At 35.7% G+C, this 18,874-nt stretch overlaps 1 pseudogene; it reads left to right on the top strand.

Annotated features, from left to right (window-relative positions):
• The first annotated feature begins 485 nt into the window (after window positions 1–485).
• Window positions 486–18,874, top strand: part of LOC121463266 — a 104,984-nt pseudogene continuing 86,595 nt past the window's right edge.

Here is an 18,874-nt window from a genome sequence, read left to right as displayed (position 1 = left end):
ACACACGTGCAGACATGTACAGGCATCCATATTCAGACCAGGGCTTGTTGTAACAACTATCCACTTTGGCCTTTTGAAACAAGGTCTCTCAAAGGACCTGTGTTTATTAATAATCTAGGTTGACTGGCCAGAAAGTTTCACTAATTTACTCTCTGCTCCTGCCTACAGCACTACAATACTACCACTTTGTTATATTTTGAGTACTGGAGATCCAAATCCAAATCCAAATATTCGTTTCACAGGTAAAGTACAAAGCCCTCAACCCAATGAGTGCATTTTTCATACACAAGAACTATTCACTTTATTCATAAAATATCCAAGAGATTTTCTTCAGTACTTATCCCATTGCTATGTTAAAAACACTTTAACAAGACCTCTGGCCTCCTTAGATTCTACTGTGGTCAGCTTTTGCATTCTCTGTGAGTGGTTCTGCGGCTCTTAATGTGGTTTGTTCTGATAGAAGCTGCCATTTCATAAGCTTAAAGATGGTACCCATCATTGTGAAATGAGGTGAACAGGAGGATCTGGTGGTGACCATACTTTCTGAAGATGATACTGTGCAAGACCAAAATCCATTTCTCAAGACTCTCATAAGAGTGTTCCTTGAACACCAGAAATTAACTTAAATTTAAAGGCAAACTCAGAAGAAATGATGTTAAGCTTGTAGCTCTCCCTCTGAAACCACATATTGAAATCATGATGGGAAGTTATGAGAAGAGATTGGTAGACATTGTATATTGTTCACCTGACAACGATGTCATCAACAACATTGAAATTAAATATTGACATAGTTAAAGCAGAAAATTGGGGAGAAAACTTACTGAGGATCTTACAGAGTCAAGAAGTGCAAAGTGGAAATACTAAACTGCTCAGGGAAGAGAAAAAGTTTCTGGTGCTGGATATCAATTATACATTATTTGATAATAGATCTTGTGCGGAGACTGGGGTAGAGTTAATGAAACCATATCTCCAAGAATTTCTAACATCTGCATATGAAGATTATGACATTGTTATTTGGTGTGAAAGAAATATGAAGAGGATTTTAGCTAAAATGAAAGAACTGGGAGTGACCATAAATGCCAATTATAAGGTTACTGTCATGCTGGTCGGAGATACTATAACCTTATATATTCTAAGGAGAGAAGAGTCACTGATGTGAAGATATGACATCTCTTGGTGTCATTTGGGAAAAACTGAGTTCTACAGCAGTGTGTGTGTGTGTGTGTGTGTGTGTGTGTGTGTGTGTGTGTGTTTGATGACATAGAAAAAAATTATAATGGATCTATAGAATTAAATGAAGATAAGGAGGCCTTTCAAGAAAGCTCATCTAAATTGAAATAAAGATAGAAAACTGGTAAAACTCATTCAGTATCTCAGGGAGATAGCCAAGCCCTATGACTTTGTGTAGTTGAATCACAATACTGGGAAAGGCACCTTTCAAAGAAGCGAGGAGAACTGTATGTTTTTGTTTGGGTTCACCTTCTTATTTAGCTTCTCTAGGATCGCGAATTATAGGCTCAATGTCCTATATTTATGGCTAAAAACCAATTATAAGTGAGTACATACCATGTTAATCTTTATAGGTCTGGGTTACCTCACTCAGGATAGTGTTTTCTCATTTCCATCCATTTGCCTGCAAAATTCAAGAAGTCATTTTTTTTTTTTACTGATGAGTAGTACTCTCATATGTATATATTCCACATTTTCTTCATCCATTCTTCCATGTAAGGGCATCTAGGTTGTTTCCAGGTTCTGGCTATTACAAATAATGCTGTTATGAACATAGTTGAACAAATACTTTTATAGTATGATCGGGCATCTCTTGGGTATATTCCCAAGAGTGGTATTGCTGTGTCCAGGGGTAGGTTGATCCCAACTTTCCTGAGAAACTGCCACACTGCTTTCCATAGTGGATGCACAAGTTTGCATTCCCACCAGCAATGGATGAGTGTACCCCTTACTCCACAACCTCTCCAGCAAAGGCTATCATTGGTGTTTTTTATTTTAGCCATTCTGACAGGTGTAAGATGGTATCTCAAAGTTGTTTGATTTGCATTTCCCTGATCACTAAGGGGCTGATCATGATCTTAAGTGTCTTTTGGCCATTTGAACTTCTTCTGTTGAGAATTCTCTGTTCAGTTCAGTGCCCCATTTTTTAATTGGGTTAATTAGCATTTTAACGTCTAGTTTCTTGAGTTCTTTATATATTTTGGAGATCAGACCTTTGTCAGTTGCGGGGTTGGTGAAGATCTTCTCCCAGTCAGTGGGTTGCCTTTTTGTCTTAATGGCAGTGTCCTTTGCTTTACAGAAGCTTCTCAGTTTCAGGAGGTCTCATTTATTCAATGTTGTACTTAATGTCTGTGCTGCTGGGGTTATATGTAAGAAGTGGTCTCCTGTGCCCATATGTTGTAGAGTACTTCCCACTTTCTCTTCTATCAGGTTCAGTGTGTTCAGACTGATATTGAGGTCTTTAATCCATTTGGACTTGCGTTTTGTACATGGTGATAAATATGGATCTATTTTCATTCTTCTACAGGTTGACAACCAGTTCTGCCAGCACCATTTGTTGAAGATGCTCTCTTTCTTCCATTGTATACTTTTAGCTCCTTTATCAAAAATCAGGTGTTCATAGGTTTGTGGGTTAAAATTCAGGTCTTCTACTTGATTCCATTGATCGACTTTTCTGTTTTTATGCCAATATCAAGCTGTTTTTAATACTGAAGCTCTGTAATAGAGTTTGAAGTCAAAGATGGTAATGCTTCCAGATGTTCCTTTATTGCATAAGATTGTTTTGGCTATCCTGGGTTTTTCTTTTTTCCATATAAAGTTGATTATTGTCCTCTCAAGGTCTGTGAAGAATTTTGGGGGGATTTTGATTGGGATTGCATTGAATCTATAGATTGCTTTTGGGAGAATTGCTGTTTTTACTATGTTGATCCTCCCAATCCAAGAGCAAGGGAGATCCTTCCATTTTCTGGTATCCTCTTCAATTTCTTTCTTCAAAGACTTAAAGTTCTTGTCAAATAGATCTTTCACTTCCTTGGTCAGAGTTACCCCAAGATATTTTATGCTATTTGTAGCTATCATGAAAGGTGATGCTTCTCTGATTTCCCTCTCTGCTTCCTTATCCTTAGTCTATAGAAAGGCAACTGATTTTTTGGAGTTTATCTTGTATCCTGCCACATCACTAAAGGTGTTTATCAGCTGTAGGAGTTCTTTGGTAGAGATTTGGGGGTCGCTTATGTATACTATCATGTCATCTGCAAATGACGACAGTTTAACTTCTTCCTTTCCAATTCGAATCCCCTTGATTCCCTTATATTGTCTATTGCTAGAACTTCAAGAACTATATTGGAGAGGTATGGAGAGAGTGGACAGCCTTGTCATGTTCCTGATTTTAGTGGAACGGCTTTGAGTATCTCCCATTTAATTTGATGTTAGCTGTCTGCTTAGTGTAAATAGCTTTTATTATATTTAGATATGATCCTTGTATCCCTACTCTCTCCAAGACCTTTATCAGAAAGGGATGTTGAATTTTGTCAAGTGCTTTTTCAGCATCTAATGAAATGATCATATGTTTTTTTTTCTTGCAGTTTATTTATATGATGGATTACATTGATAGGTTTTTTTATATGTTGAACCAGCCCTGCATCTCTGGGATGAAGCCTACTTTATTATAATGGATAATTTTTCTAACCTGTTCTTGGATTTGGTTTGCCACTATTTCATTGAGAATTTTTCATCTTATGTTTTTGTCTCATCTGCCTGAGTCTCAGACTAAACCTATCTTGAAACTAGCTAGTTTTCCCCCACTTAAAACCATAAAGACCCAACCAGCTTTGAAATAATAACCCAGTTTGTTATGTCTCTCTTCAGTCATCACATGAAACACAGTTGAAAACAGGTATAAATAATAAGTGGCTCATTTTTAAAACATACTTTGACAAAACCAACTTAAGGTAAAGAAATTTATTTTGATTGATAATTTGAGGTTCTAGTCCATCGTAAAGAAGAAGCCACAAAAGCAGGACTCTGAGGCAGCTGGTCACTCACTGCCTGTGATGAATGCTCATTCTTAGCCCTCCTTTGTTTTTGACATAACCCAGCATCCTATCCAAGGGATTAGCACCACACACAGTGGACAGATATCAGATTGTTCCACCTCAATTGGCCTAATTAAAATAGACCTACACAGACATACCCAGAAAGCTATCTTTTCCCCTCTAGGTTACTCTAGCTCATCACATTGACAATAGACACTATTACAGATGCTATAATCAGTACATAACTGATGCTGATTTTCTCAACTATTCTCCAAATATTTTCTCCAGGAGCATTCAATAAGAATGGGAAATTATACTCTGAATAAAAGATGACTGCAGAAATGGTGTAAAACTGAGGAAAAATAAGATTGATATATTATTGACTCAATTTAGCACCATGAAAAATATCTTGTTTATTATATTGTTTTTGAAGACATTTTAATAGATTATTTAGTGAATATATAGCATCATTTTGCATTCTAGCAAAAAACTACACAATATGTGTGTGTGTGTGTGTGTGTGTGTGTGCGCGCATTCAAGATCTGAGATAGATTTCTATGTGTAATTTTAAAAACAATGTCTTTTGGAATTTTAGACTGCTCTGTTCAAATTGGATTGTGAAAATGAGCACTGTTGATAGAATTAGAGTAATAAAAGAAAAATATTTAACAGAATGAAATTTTCAGCTGGCATGATGGCACAGATGTCGCAAGGGGAGTATCTGGACGGTCAGTTTACTAAAACTCTCTATCAGAATAAAAATTATAAAACAAAATGGCACAGGGTTGTAGCTCATAGGTAGAGTAGTTGTCTTACATGTAAAGACCATGGTTTTAAGTCCAGGACTGACAAAAAACAACAATAAAATGTGTTCATTTATAAAGAAAATTGCTATTAAACTGCTAATTAAATACTACAATTTTGTAGTTTTATTGTTTCTTTTGGTTTTCATAACTTAATTACTTTCAATGATTTTTTTTCTTAGTGTACAACAGAAAAGAGAAAAAATTAAATTAAAATGCTTATAACTGAGGGTTGGTAATTGACCTACATCTACATTTAAAATGTTGTCTGTTAAAATTTTCCCTGACTCTGACTTTTAAAGTTTATGTCTTACAAAAATTGAAATCAGAATTTATTTTAATTGAAATCTTAGAAATATCTGAAACCAGTTTTCTATAGCAAATGTGTTCTCTAAAATGCAGAAAAAGACCACACACCAATAGACACACATAAAGACATGAATATGAAGATAGATAGATAGATAGATAGATAGATAGATAGATAGGTAGATAGATAGATAGATGATAGATGATAGATAGATAGATAGATAGATAGATAGATAGATAGATAGATTCTGGAAACTGAACTCCAATATATGTCTTAAAAATGGAAGGGTAACCATGTGAAAAAATAAACGAAACTAAGAAGAGGAAAGAAGAGGGAAAAAGGCTGAGGGAGAATCCACTCAAACTAATGAGATATTTGAATAAAATGTCATTCTGAAACCCAACTTTTGTCTAATGAATATACTACGGTTAAAAATAGCATCTCACTTTAAAACACCCTACATACATTTTGAAATTTTGAATGACAGATGTTTTTTTGGATTTTTGGAGTAATAAACACAGTGAGTGGATTCATTCCAAGTTCATAATGAATAAAATTTACAATAGTTTTATTGGCATGTTTATGTATATGGGCAGAGTTGATATATATGATTTATAATATGAACTAGTGAATCAACCACTGATCATGGAAAACAATAAGATGCCTATTTAAATAGTGACATGTTGTACATTACTAAGCTATAATCACATGCTTTATCAAGCAATATTTTAATAGGCCTCATCTTCAACTTCTTCATTTAGTTCTTATACTTAGGAATTATATATTGTGTTACCATCATTATTCTTAGAATAAAATTTTTTGGGGGGTCCTTTTTGCTTTGTTTTTCAAGACAAAGTTTTATGCAGCTTTGAGCCTGTTCTAACATTAGCTCTTTTAGATCAGGCTGGCCTTGAATTCACAGAGATCCAACTGTCTCTGCCACCCAGGTGCTGGGATTAAAGGCATGCGCCACCAGCAAATGAACTCTGCTCAGCCGGATTAATTGTAACCAGTGCTGGACCAGAACTTCTAGAGTCTGGCCCAGATCATTTTACTTTAGATATATTTAAGCACAGCACAATTTTCGAAAAAAATATTCACATAACTATTAATTCAGTCCCAAGTACACAACAATTTAAGATATGTTTCCATTGAGATTCCTTACAAAGTATATCGGACTTTTTTGCAAGACTGGAAATTCTTTTGACCCTAAGTGTTCTTATTTTGCCAAAACTTACTTTTCATGCTATTCTTCCCATTAGTTATTTGAACCCCTTTATAATCACCTCATTTAACGGTTTGTGGTTGTAATGAATACATGGATGTCAATACCTGAAACTTCAGCTTTTGAGAGGATTTTTGTTGTTATTGTTGTTGTTATTGCTTTACTTTGTTTTTGTTTTGTTTTTTGTTTTGTTGTTTGTTTTTTTTGGTTTTTCAGCTCAAGTGGACCAAGAAAAACTGTGGCCCAGCTGTTGTTCCTCTTTTCCATTGACTTTTGAATGAATGAAAGAAAAATTTGGAAATTTCCTGCTTTCAAATACAAGTGGGAATAGTGAGTTTTAGACTTCACTGTTCACCCTCTCACATGAGAAGCATCTTAAAAATAAAACCAAATATTCTGGAGAGACGGCTCAACAGTTCAGTGTCAGGTCTGCTCTTCCAGTGGATGGGAGCTCTGTTCCCAGCATCTGTATTGAGTAGTTCACAGCTGCCTGAACTTGGGCCTCAGGCTTCTGTATGCAACCTCAAATATTAGAAACACACCCACAACAGACACACAAACATGCACATGCTTGAAAATAAAATAAATAAATAAAACCCAGATATTCTCAACCCAAACCCAAAATTTCTGCTTCTCTACTCAAGAGATAGATTTCCCCAAGTAAATATTTTTATCAAATTCTCAGAGGTGGGTGGCTGCTATAATCTTGAGAACATGAGAAACTGCAACTTGGTGTCATTCTGTAAATTATTTTTGATTCTTGCCAGTAGGAGTCCCTAGACTCTCTGGGAACTGCATTGACTAAAAGGCCAGGATTTGTTTTTCTCCCTGTTCTAAATATTAAGTCTATCAGTTCATCTGCTAATTGGTATGCATACCTTGAAAACAGATTATTGGTGACATTTGTCTCTTGTCAGTTACCTAGCTGCCAGGTTTTAATTGGAAGCCAGAACTTCATGTTATACCCAAGCCAACATTTTTAGCAGTTTTCAAAATAACAACTTTATTTAATTATCTGATGGGTTCCAAAAGAGATTCCTCCATTACTGCTTGGTTTATGAAGGAATCAGAAGATAAAGAGGAAGTGAGAAATGCGTGCTATGGTTGCTCACCTTAGTGTTAACATTTGCAAAGGTGCAGCAGAAATCGTGTGCACAAGAGTAAAGTACATCCTTCCACACACTAAAAGGCAGCGCCATCTCTGTCTGACAACAGTAGGCTTCTTCCTTCCTAGAATCCCAGCGTTCTGAAGTGAAGAAAAACTGCTCTAGACCAGAGATTGGCTGGTAATCTGAGTTTCAACAGTGGCCAAATCTAATCACATGTCTTGAAAATAAAAATATATTTTCTTTGGTAGTAAGCTCCCGTATTGCTTGTGCATTACTTCCAGGCCTTTGAGCTACAGTGACAGATTTGAGAAGTTATGACTGAGAATGTATACTGGACAAGTCTACAATGCTTATTATGTCACCCACTAAAACTTGTTACAGGAGCATTATGTAGTCCCTAAACCACCATCACCATAATCACCCGAGGACCCATCCAAACTGAGATACAAGGTCTAACCTGATAACCACTAACTTTCAGCTTAACAGATAAGGCCCTTACAAGGTAGATTATGAAAAGATCGCTAAACAATGTAGAATTAGCTCAATGTTTATGATTATTGATACATAACATTATAATTGATAAAACATCACTCAAAATAAAATATATTTTATAAGACATGTGATGTCTCCCTTCTTGTTATGTAAAATATTGGCACAGCCAAGTACTGAATTAATGGTAAACTTTACAATGCAAGTCAACATAGTCAATAACCTTTACCCCAAATGTCAAAATCTGAAGCTGTAGCCTTACTTTCCCAAAATTGTTGAAAGAAAATTGTGCCTCAATTTGACCTGAACTTACTTACATTTTCTTTCATTTAGTTCAAATAATTGGGTATTTTGGTGTGGTAAGAAGTCATTTATTTTGCATCCAGCTCACGATGATAAATCTCAAATAGAGGCCTCTTCATAAAAGATGCTGTTCTGAGAGAGGATGAAACCCATGTCTACTGCGCAACTCAGAATGCTTTTCTTTCCAGTCCTCATAGAAATGCAGATCTGTGCACACCACCTTGTACTTAATGAGTTAAAATCTCGCCTATGTCATCTGGGTTATGTCCTGAACTTCTCAGCAGAATGTCAAATGAATTTGGAACCAGAAAGACACAAAATGAATGGAATGCATTCATGTATCAAAAAGAAGTGGAAATCAAAAATGATTATTCCATTGTTTCACTTTTTATATGAATTCAAGAGAATAAAATACTGTGATTAGTCAACTACTCAAATGAATAATTAACTCCTTTTCAAAGTACAGAGATCCTATAAAATATCATCACACCAGTTGAAATCTTTACTTTGTATTCAATCAATAAGAATATTCACAGTGTTTTAAGTCACAGCTTAGACGCAGATGCCTAGCACTAGTTATCAATACTCTAAATAAATGAAGCATATTTCACTATTCTCCTTTGATTTGCCTACTATTGTTGCATCTCTGTCTCCATATGATTTATGGCTGCCAAGTCTTGGAGGATTATGACCTCTATATAAGACCACTCAGCATACAAAGGGAGGGGTTCTGAAAAGTTCACTTCATTTCTTCTGGTCCTTTCCTTTATCATAAGAAAACCTGCTATTCAGTGGATATCTGGAGGTATTACTGATAGAAGTAAGTCCTTGTTAGCTCTTTAATTGCTTTTTGAGAAACGTATTAAGAAGACCATAACTGATACAACTATAGAATCACAGATGTTGACTTCTAGGTGGGCAAGGAAATGCTGCCATCTGATGTAATCATGAGCATTAATAAATTATTAAAAGCAATGTATTATCTAATGACTAAGAATGGTGCTGTGTTTGTCTCAAATTTTCCATAGCATTATATCCCAGTGAGATAAAAGCTAAATCTAAGACATTGTATTGATGTGTCCTTACTTCTGTTTGTTCAATGTCTCCATCTTTACTTTTCTAATTTTTCTTCAAAGACTGTCAATCAAAAATTTTAGTTTAAAAAGCTGTGTTTGGTATTTAACTCATAAAGAAAACAATTTCAGAAAACTAAGACATTTATTTAAAAACAAATAAATATACATTTGTATCAGTAGATATGTATTTTGGACATAAATATCTCAAAGTTCCTTCAGAGTATTTCAAACATCATTTATCCAGTGTTATGAGACTATTCAATTATTGGAAAATACTGACTATTTTTATATTTGAATCTCCAAATTCTTTGGAAATATTTTAACTATTTCAATATAAAAATAAATTAATTTATAGAAATATTCTGCATTTATGATAATTTTATTCCACATTAAAACTTAAGGTTTTATTACTTACCTTAAAATTACTCAAATATCAGAAGGGTGAAAACTTAAATATTAATGTTTAGCCCCACGTGAGAATAGGATCTAATGAGTAGCATTACATTTGTTGTTTTTTACCAGAGGGAAACATTTGCAGTAAAGATAGCTTCATTAAAAGAGCAATGTAGATGATCCTCAATGAAAACAGAAATGACATTTTTCATATAAATCTCCTTAATAACTTTTCTTTTCTGATGACAATCAGTTTATTGTTTGTTTCTTGGAATCTAAAATAAGTGAAGAAATTTCTCTCTTTGGAAAACAATCTTTATATATACTTATTTTGAAAAGTGACCTTTCTCATCAAGAAATTTGCTCCAGTCTCACTTGTAAGAGCAAATTCATAATTTAATCACTGCAGGAACTTACTTATGAATGCTAGAAGAATTACAGTGATTTGACACTAAGTTGTCATCAGATATAGATCATGCTCATGAATGTACCTGCTCTATAAATAGGTCAACATCAGAGCTCTAACTACAGTTGTATTTTTATCTTTTTAAATAATTTTGAAGTTTTTTTTCAAGTTTTACCAACTTGAAAAATTTTAAAATGCTAATATGCAATTTGCTAATTATGAAACTGATAGTCATCTCAAAATTACTATTTTTAAAGTGTTTATTTGTGAGCATTTCCATTCCCTGCTTCCGTAATAACAGGAATTAATGAGCATGAACAAGCAATCAAACATTACTGTGTTAAAGCATAAAGTGGAACATTGTGTCTCCTACTATACATTTTCCTGTCCATATGGTGGAGGTACAATATTGGCACTGAAGCCTGAAAGTCCATCTGGACTAATGCTAATTTTTCTGGATAAAGCAAAGCTTTCTAAATCAAACCATCTGTTTGTATGCCTTAAAAGGACCTGTAAATAAAATCAAGCAATATGTACATGTGAGAAGAGAGAGCAGGGTGAGCTTGACACTCATTACCCCAATATAAAGCCAATCTGAACACATTGACATTGCTGAAGGCAGTACTTTTGCTGCTTTCAACTAATAAATGTTACTTATGGTCTATAAAGACAACTCATTCACACATTAGTTATCAAGACTCAAAGCTCATAAAACTAACAAGACCATGGCATTTGTCAGTCAAGCCAGCTACTCTATTTTGAACGCTACCAGAAAAATGGTACCTTCTTCTTTTTGTTGTTGTTGTTGTTGTTGCTTCATTTTTAAAAACTTCCAGAAAAATTTATCAGGATAAGAATCAAAGTTTATGAAAGATAAACTTATCCCTTACATTTTGTTGTTTGAATAGATTACCTTGTGAAAAGATGTAGGAAGAGAGTTTTAGAAATTGTCATATTTACCTAGTATGAAGACATCTGATATATTGTAATTGTGAGATTCTAACATGGCTCCCTTGTGGTCACTTATGGGAACTAAGTATTAATCCTGTTAATTACATTCACTTCACATGGCTAAAGTTGCTTTTCCCAATATTCAATGCTAAATTGACCTTAAATAGTCAGCTTTTTAGATGTTTTTAGGTGTCATATTGTAAGGTCCCATCTCTGTGGGATCTCAGAAATAACAGCAACTGGTCAAAAGTTATCAAAAGAAAGACCAAAATAGGAAATTTAGACATGCAATTCAGAATCCATAGCAGACAAAAACACTTGGATAACATGCTGATTAAAAGCTGAGCAAGGAAACCATTTGTATCATGCTTGAGTACACAAAAACTGTGAAATCCCTCCATGTTAAGACTGCTATTTATGACGATTTGATGGAATGTAATTGAGAACTTGTGCAGTTATTTTTTATATGGTTTTCTGTGTTTTGTTCCGGAGACTTCTAGTAAATATTTGACTGTGTTGTCACATAATATATTCTTTCATATTAGAAAAAAATAACAAGTTTTGTCATGTGTAAGACAAACATTTGAATTAGACACAACTGTATGATGAGACTGAACAAAATAAAACAATAAATATTCCTCAATTTCTTTTTTGTGTAATTATTTGAGAAGAGAGTCTGTGGGAGGTGAGGGAAGAGGAAATTTGACAACATAGGCAAAGAAGATTGTGAGTGTGTGTGTGTGACAGCTTCAAATGAAATACATAATTTCACAGAATGAATATATACTAACAAGAATTACTAAAAAGAAGAGCCAGCAAAGATTACAGATTTATCAATATGGCTTGATTTTAGTAACAGAGAGAAATAAAATTCACATGGAAAGAGTTCTTAGTATTTCAAAAATGCATATATTTTGAATTATTACGGACAAAGCTTTGATTGTAGAATTGAATGATTAATTTTACTATACTTTTTAGAAACAGTAGAAATAAAACAAAGTACAAATTGTAATACATGTTTCTCTTTTACTCTAACATCAATGCAATGTTAGAGCATATCATGTCATATATTATGGAAATGGATGGACTTCGAATCCACCATAATTTTGGATTTGAACATAAACTGACAACAGTAACCTACTCCGCTAGAAATAGGTCACTGACCTAAAGCTGTATATGCAGCATCAATAAGCATATGTGTGTGTATAATATACACTGTAAATCATGTGAAATAATCAATCTGATATCCAAGTAGGTATATGTATAATAACTACTGCCAACCATGCTGTTAAAGCATAAATAGAATTTCATACTATTTGTCAAACCTCAAAACAAACATAATTGTCTAATTTTCAGGTTTTGTATATTTATTTGTAGAAATATATCACCAATTAACATAATAGTTTCTGCAAATCATTTATTTGTTCATACTTATCATAATAATTAGAATATTAATAATCAATGCTTGTGTAGTAGTACATATCTGTATACAGCACTGCGACATTAGAAGCAGGAAGAATCAAAAGTTCAAGAACAACTTACAGCCCCATGATGAACTTAAACTCAAGTGAGTTTAAGGACATGATAATCTATATGAAAACCTATATGAAAATCATAAATGCATTTTAAAAAATGATGATCATCCTAGCAGCAGATACTGATGATCACAGACAATTGGATTCTTCATTGCATTGCATTCTCTTGACTCCCAATGCTGTCTCCCTTTCTAATTAACTCCATCTTTTCCAACTTAGCATTTTATTCAAGACATCTCCATTTTGGGGAATAGTTTTCCTGGTCCATTTGGGGAAAAGAGTTGTGGGTCTTTAAGAAGTAAACACTAAGAGATAAATGATTTCATGGATAGAAGCAGCAGATGAGTTTTGTAGTACAATATAAAAAGGAGAAAAAAATCCTCTTCTTCTACTACAAATTAATATTAGAATCAGACATGAGCGTGCATGAGGCATCTTTAACTGCCCCACTAGCCTAAACTCTACAAACCAATCAATAATTTCATGAGATAGTTAAGAAGACAAACTCTCAGTATAAGTATTTTTTTATATCAGGATAAGGATAATTAAATGAATATGTATCATCAAAGAATCTATTCTCTCAATAAGGCAAAAGGCTTGCAAGCCACCAGGGTGCTGAATTGTAGAAAGCAAATTTGATTAAAGGTGATGAGAGACTAAAAAGGTAATGTCAGTGACTCTGAACAAATCACCTCACTCTAAGTGCTTTAGCGAATTGCTACCCTATTAATTTCAATTTGTGTAGGAAACAAAGGTGAATTCAAAGGGTAAATAAATGTCAGAATTTTGCAGACCCATGTGCCTGGGCAGTTTGTACAATGCTGTAGCTCACAAACAGCCTACCTTAACTACAGCAGGCAGAGGCAGCAAGTGTGCACTGCATACAGTCTTCTAAGGTAGCCATGGCTGTGCGCATTCTTATGTTTTAAAGACAGTAAATCATCCATCATTTTTTATGCAAGTAGACTCTGTGGCAAATATTAGTAATATAATTTTTGGACGTGTTCTTTGACCATAGGTCTACTGACCAGCTCTTGTGACTTAAAGGCAGACAGGAGACAGACAGACAGACAGACACACACACACACGTACATACACACACACACACACACACACACACACACACACCAGTGCATGGTCTATGAAGAAAAAAGAGTGATTATATTTCATATAGCTAACCCAAGGATAATTGAGCCCTAAGCCCTACCTGTTTTATTTATTAAAAAGCTAGTCAGCCTCCTGTATGTATGGTGAACATGAGCGACCCAAGAGAATGTTAATGAGGGGTGATATATATTTTGTTTTGGGATGTGGAAATACTGTGGGAAAGTGTTTTAATTTGATGACTCCTGTGTCAACCTGTAAAATGGGAGACATTATAAGGTATTTTAATAATTCCCAAGAGAGGCCTAGGTAAGCAGCCTACAGACCTTCCCTATTCTCTGTTTCACCAGACCCAGTTCTCAGGTCAGCCCTTACCACTGAAAGAGAATATCAACTACAGATTCCCTATATACCTTCTCTATACCTCCTTTGGATCTCACAAAACATCCCACCCTGTTTTTCCCTTCCTACTTCGTTGTTCCGTCCTAGACTCACTCAGTTGGACAGCTCATGCTCAACCACATGTCATTCCTTCCAAAATAGCAGGTAGTCTTCCTGTGTGTCTTGCTGACTTTCTGATACCCCAAAATCAATTTCTCAGGGACACTCCTGGAAGAGAATACCATGGGTAGTTTTTACTCACCCTGTTCATACCTCCAGGGGATCTCTCAAACAATCTTCCCATTACATTCACTCTTTCCTCAACCAGCAGCAGCAGCAAGCATTCCCCTTGAACCCACCACCAAAGCAGTCTAATGCAACAGGCAACTTTCAACCAACATACTCTCTGAATATCCAGAGAGGAAACAGAGACCAAGTACTAAAACTCCCACCCAACCAAGACAATTTCAGAAATCAGCACCTAGACCAATCATTTTCGGAGGTCAGGAAAATATACAGCATATGGCAATTGATAAATCAGGTATTGACTCACAAAACCCTGGTGGAGATAATCCTGTATAGCAAGACATAAAGGTCCACTGACTCTAAAAATCAGTTGCTTGTATCTGTAATTTCTCTCATGTGACAATGTGACACTTCATTTCTTCCCTAGAGTTTCTTTGGGTTTCTTTTTCACAGCTTATGTGCTTATCTCATGAAAATATTCCATATGATATATATATATATATATATATATATATATATATATATAGTCAAAATAATAACTTTTCATTTAGCTATATAGTTTTGATATAGACTACATACTAGGACATGCTTCATAACTGGATATTTTTGTCCCACAAGGACTGACACTTAACAGCGTGCCTTGTTTCTTTTGCTCAAACTAACAGCACACAATTAGCTCACTTTCACCCCAGAGCAAGTTCAAACCAGGCTAAAAGTCCTTTTGTAAATAGATCATAAATTTGAAACCTTGCAGCTATGTACAAGGTCAGAGCCACAGATCTTCAGCCAAGATTACTTTTTAAAAAAAGCATGCCAATTCTTCACTTGCTAGTCCAATAACAATGGATCTGTCTCAAAGATGTCATTGGGCACTTTGTCCTCCTCTGTCTGGTCACAGTTTTGCTCCTATGGCCTTTGGACCTTATGTTGCCATGGCAATGTCTCAGCTCCCTAATCACATATCCTAGCAATGTGCTCTTGATGAGTGGAAAGGTGGCTCTTGTAATTTCTTTATTGCTTAGAGGCTATTGTAGAAGTAAAGTTTTTAGAATAGAAGAAGAAGCTATAGAAAGAAGCTAGGAGCAATTAGAAGTAGGAGAAGATTATTAGAGTAGAAGCAGAACAATACAGAAACATGCAGAAAAGTATATAGTGGAGAATTTATTTGGCCATCAGAACTTTTTCAGTTAGGTCCCTCACCAGAATCTTAACTGGACCCTGAAGAAGTCTAAGGGGCTGGTTCCCGAAGAACCTCAATAGAAAATCACCTCAAATCGAGATGTCTAGACAGCAGCATAAGAAAACAATCAAAAATAGCCAAGTAGTAAATCTTCAACAGAATCTAGTTATCATATCACAACAGGTCCTAAATATTCCAGTAGAGCTGAAGCATAAGAAAGGGACCTGAAAAATAATTAAATGAAGATAATAGAAGTCTTTAAAGATGAAATGAATTAATTCTTAAAGAAATTCAGGGAAACACAAGTAAATTATTGAAAGAAATAAATTCTTCAAAGAAATCAGGGAAAACCTAAACAAAAAATTAAAGGAAATGAACAAATCTCTTAAAGAAAGACAAGAAAAAATTGAATGAAACATATAAGTCTGTTCAAGATATTAAAATGGAAAGAGAGGCAATAGATAAAACATAAATGGGGAGAATTCTGGGCATAAATAAATCAGAAATGTGAGCCAAAACAACAGAGGCAAGCTTTATCCACAGAATACAAGAAATGGCAGAGACAGTCTTAGATATTAAAAATGGAAAAAATGGATTCATTGGTCTAAGAAAATGTTAAATTTAAAAAATCTTGGCAAAAAACATCCAGGAACTCTGGGAAAGTAAGAAAAGACCAAACCTATGGATAATAGGGATAGAGGAAGGAGAAGAATACTAGCTCAAAAGCCCAGAAAATATTTTCAACACAATCATGGATAAAAATTTTCCTAATCCAAAAAAAAAAAAAGATACCTAAAAAACCACCAGGCACATACAGAACATCAGATAGATTGGATCAGAAAAAAAGCCACATTGCCATATAATAATCAAAATATTAAACATACAACCAAAGAATGTTGAAAGTTATAAGGTAAAAATACAAAGTAACGTAAAAAGACAGACCTATTAGAATTACACCTGACTTCTCAATGGAGACTCTAAAAGCAGAAGGGCAGGGACAAACGTGCTGCCTTTTCTAAGAAACCACAGAAGCCAGCCCAGATTACTAGACCCAACAAAACTTTTAATTAACATAGATAGAGAAAATAAGAATCCAATTATATAGAATATATCCAAAAGTCTAGTCATTCTTTTTTTAATAGGGCTGATGAGAAGCCAAGGACAATGGCAAGGGGTTTTGAACCTACGTAATGTGCTGGCTTTGTGGGAGCCTAGCCAGTTTGGATGTTCACCTTCCTAGATATGGATGGAGTGGGGAGGACCTAGGACTTACCACAGGGCAGGGAACCCTGACTGCTCTTTGGACTGGAGAGGGATGGGGAGAGGAGTGGGGGAGGGGGAGAAGGGTGAGAGGAGGGGGAGAAGGGTGGGAGGAGGGGGAGGGAAATGGGAGACTGGGAGGAGGTGGAAACTTTTTTTTCTCCTTTTCTCAATAAAAAAATGGAAAAAAAATTAAAAATTTCTGCCTCCTCCCCACCTCACATTTCCCTTCCCCTCCCCTCATTCCCCTCCCCCTCCTCCAGTCCAAAGAACAGTCAGGGTTCCCTGCCCTGCAGAAAGTCCAAGGTCCTCCCTGCTCCATGCAGGTCTAGCAAGGTGAGCATCAAAACAGACTAGGCTCCCACAAAGCCAGTACATGCAGTAGAATCAAAACCCAGTGCCATTGTCCTTGGCTTCTCAGTCAGCCCTCACTGACCTCCACGTTCAGAGTCTGGTTTGATCCCACGTTTTTCAGTTCCAGTCCAGGTGGCCTTGGTGTGCTCCCATTGGATAAGCCCCACCATCTCAGTGGGTGGATGCACCCCTTGCGGTCCTGACTTCCTTGCTCATGTTCTCCCTCTTTCTGCTCCTTATTTGGACCTTGGAAGCTCAGTTTGGTGCTCCAATGTGAGTATCTGTCTCTATCTCCATCCATCGCCAGATGAAGGTTCTATGGTGATATACAAGATATTCATCAGAATGGCTATAGGATCGGGCCATTTCAGGCGCCGTCTCCTCAGCTGTCCAAGGAACTAGCTGGGGGCATCTCCATGGACACCTGGGAACCCCTCTAGAGTCAAGTCTCTTGCCAACCCTAAAAAGGCTCCCTTAATTAAGATATATACTTCCCTGCTCCCATATCTACCCTTCCTCCATCCCAACCATCCCATTCCCCCAAGTTCTCCCCATCCTCCCCTTCTCACTTTTCTCTCCCTATTTCCCATTACCCCCTTCCTACCTCAATACCCAAATTCCCAATTTTTGCTAGGCAATCTTATCTACTTCCAGTATCTAGGAGGATAACTATATGGTTTTTTTTTTGGGGGGGGGGGGGTTCACCTTCTTATTCAGCTTCTCTAGGATCACGAACTATATAGGCTCAATGTCCTTTATTTATGGCTGGAATCCGCTTATGAGTGAGTACATACCATATTCCTCTTTTTGGGTCTAGGTTACCTCATTCAGGATAGTGTTTTCTATTTCCATTCATTTGCATGCAAAGTTCAAGATATCGTTTTTTTACCACTGAGTAGAACTCTAAAGTATATATGTGCCACACCTTCTTTATCCATTCTTCTATTGAGGGGCACTTGGATTGTTTCCAGGTTCTGGCTATTACAAATAGTGCCACTATGAACATAGTTGAACAAGATTGGGTATCTCTTGGGTATATTCCCAAGAGTGGTATTGCTTGATCCTGGGGTAGGTTGATTCCAAATTTCCTGAGAAACCGCCACATTGCTTTCCAAAGTGGTTGCACAAGCTTGCATTCCCACCAGCAATGGATGAGTGTACCCCTTACTCCACACTATGAATGTCACATATCAAATATCTTACATATCATATATTTATGTCATTATTAATAATAGTAACAAAATTACAATTATGAAGTAGTAACAAAATAATTTTATGGCTGGAAGTCACCACAATATGAGGAACTCTTCTAAAAGGCTACAAGGAAAAATCTAAATAAAGGGGGCTAATTCATGACATACATGGAAATACAGGAAATCAATGGGCTTGCATTATCAAATTCAGATGAACAGAAACACACACACACATACATACACTCCACCACCACCACTACCATCACCATCACCACCACCAACAACAAGATAACAAGAAGTAACAATCTCTCAATTACAGTGGTCTCAATTCCCCAATAAAGAGACACAGATTAACAGAAAAATGGATATGAATATAGGATTCATTTCTTTGCTTCATATAAGAAACTCACCTCACTACCAAGGATATACTTTACTTCAGGTTAAAGGGTTGGAAAAAGATATTTTTGAAAATGGATCTATAAAGCAAGATGATGTATTCACTTTAATATTAAAAAA

Source organism: Microtus oregoni, unplaced genomic scaffold (genome assembly GCF_018167655.1).
Source record: "Microtus oregoni isolate MIOR12 unplaced genomic scaffold, Mior012 000026F_ref0000081, whole genome shotgun sequence".
Classification (NCBI taxonomy): Eukaryota; Metazoa; Chordata; class Mammalia; order Rodentia; family Cricetidae; genus Microtus; species Microtus oregoni.
The sequence above is the reverse complement of the archived record's forward strand: the minus strand, read 5'-3'. Positions and strand labels throughout refer to the sequence as shown.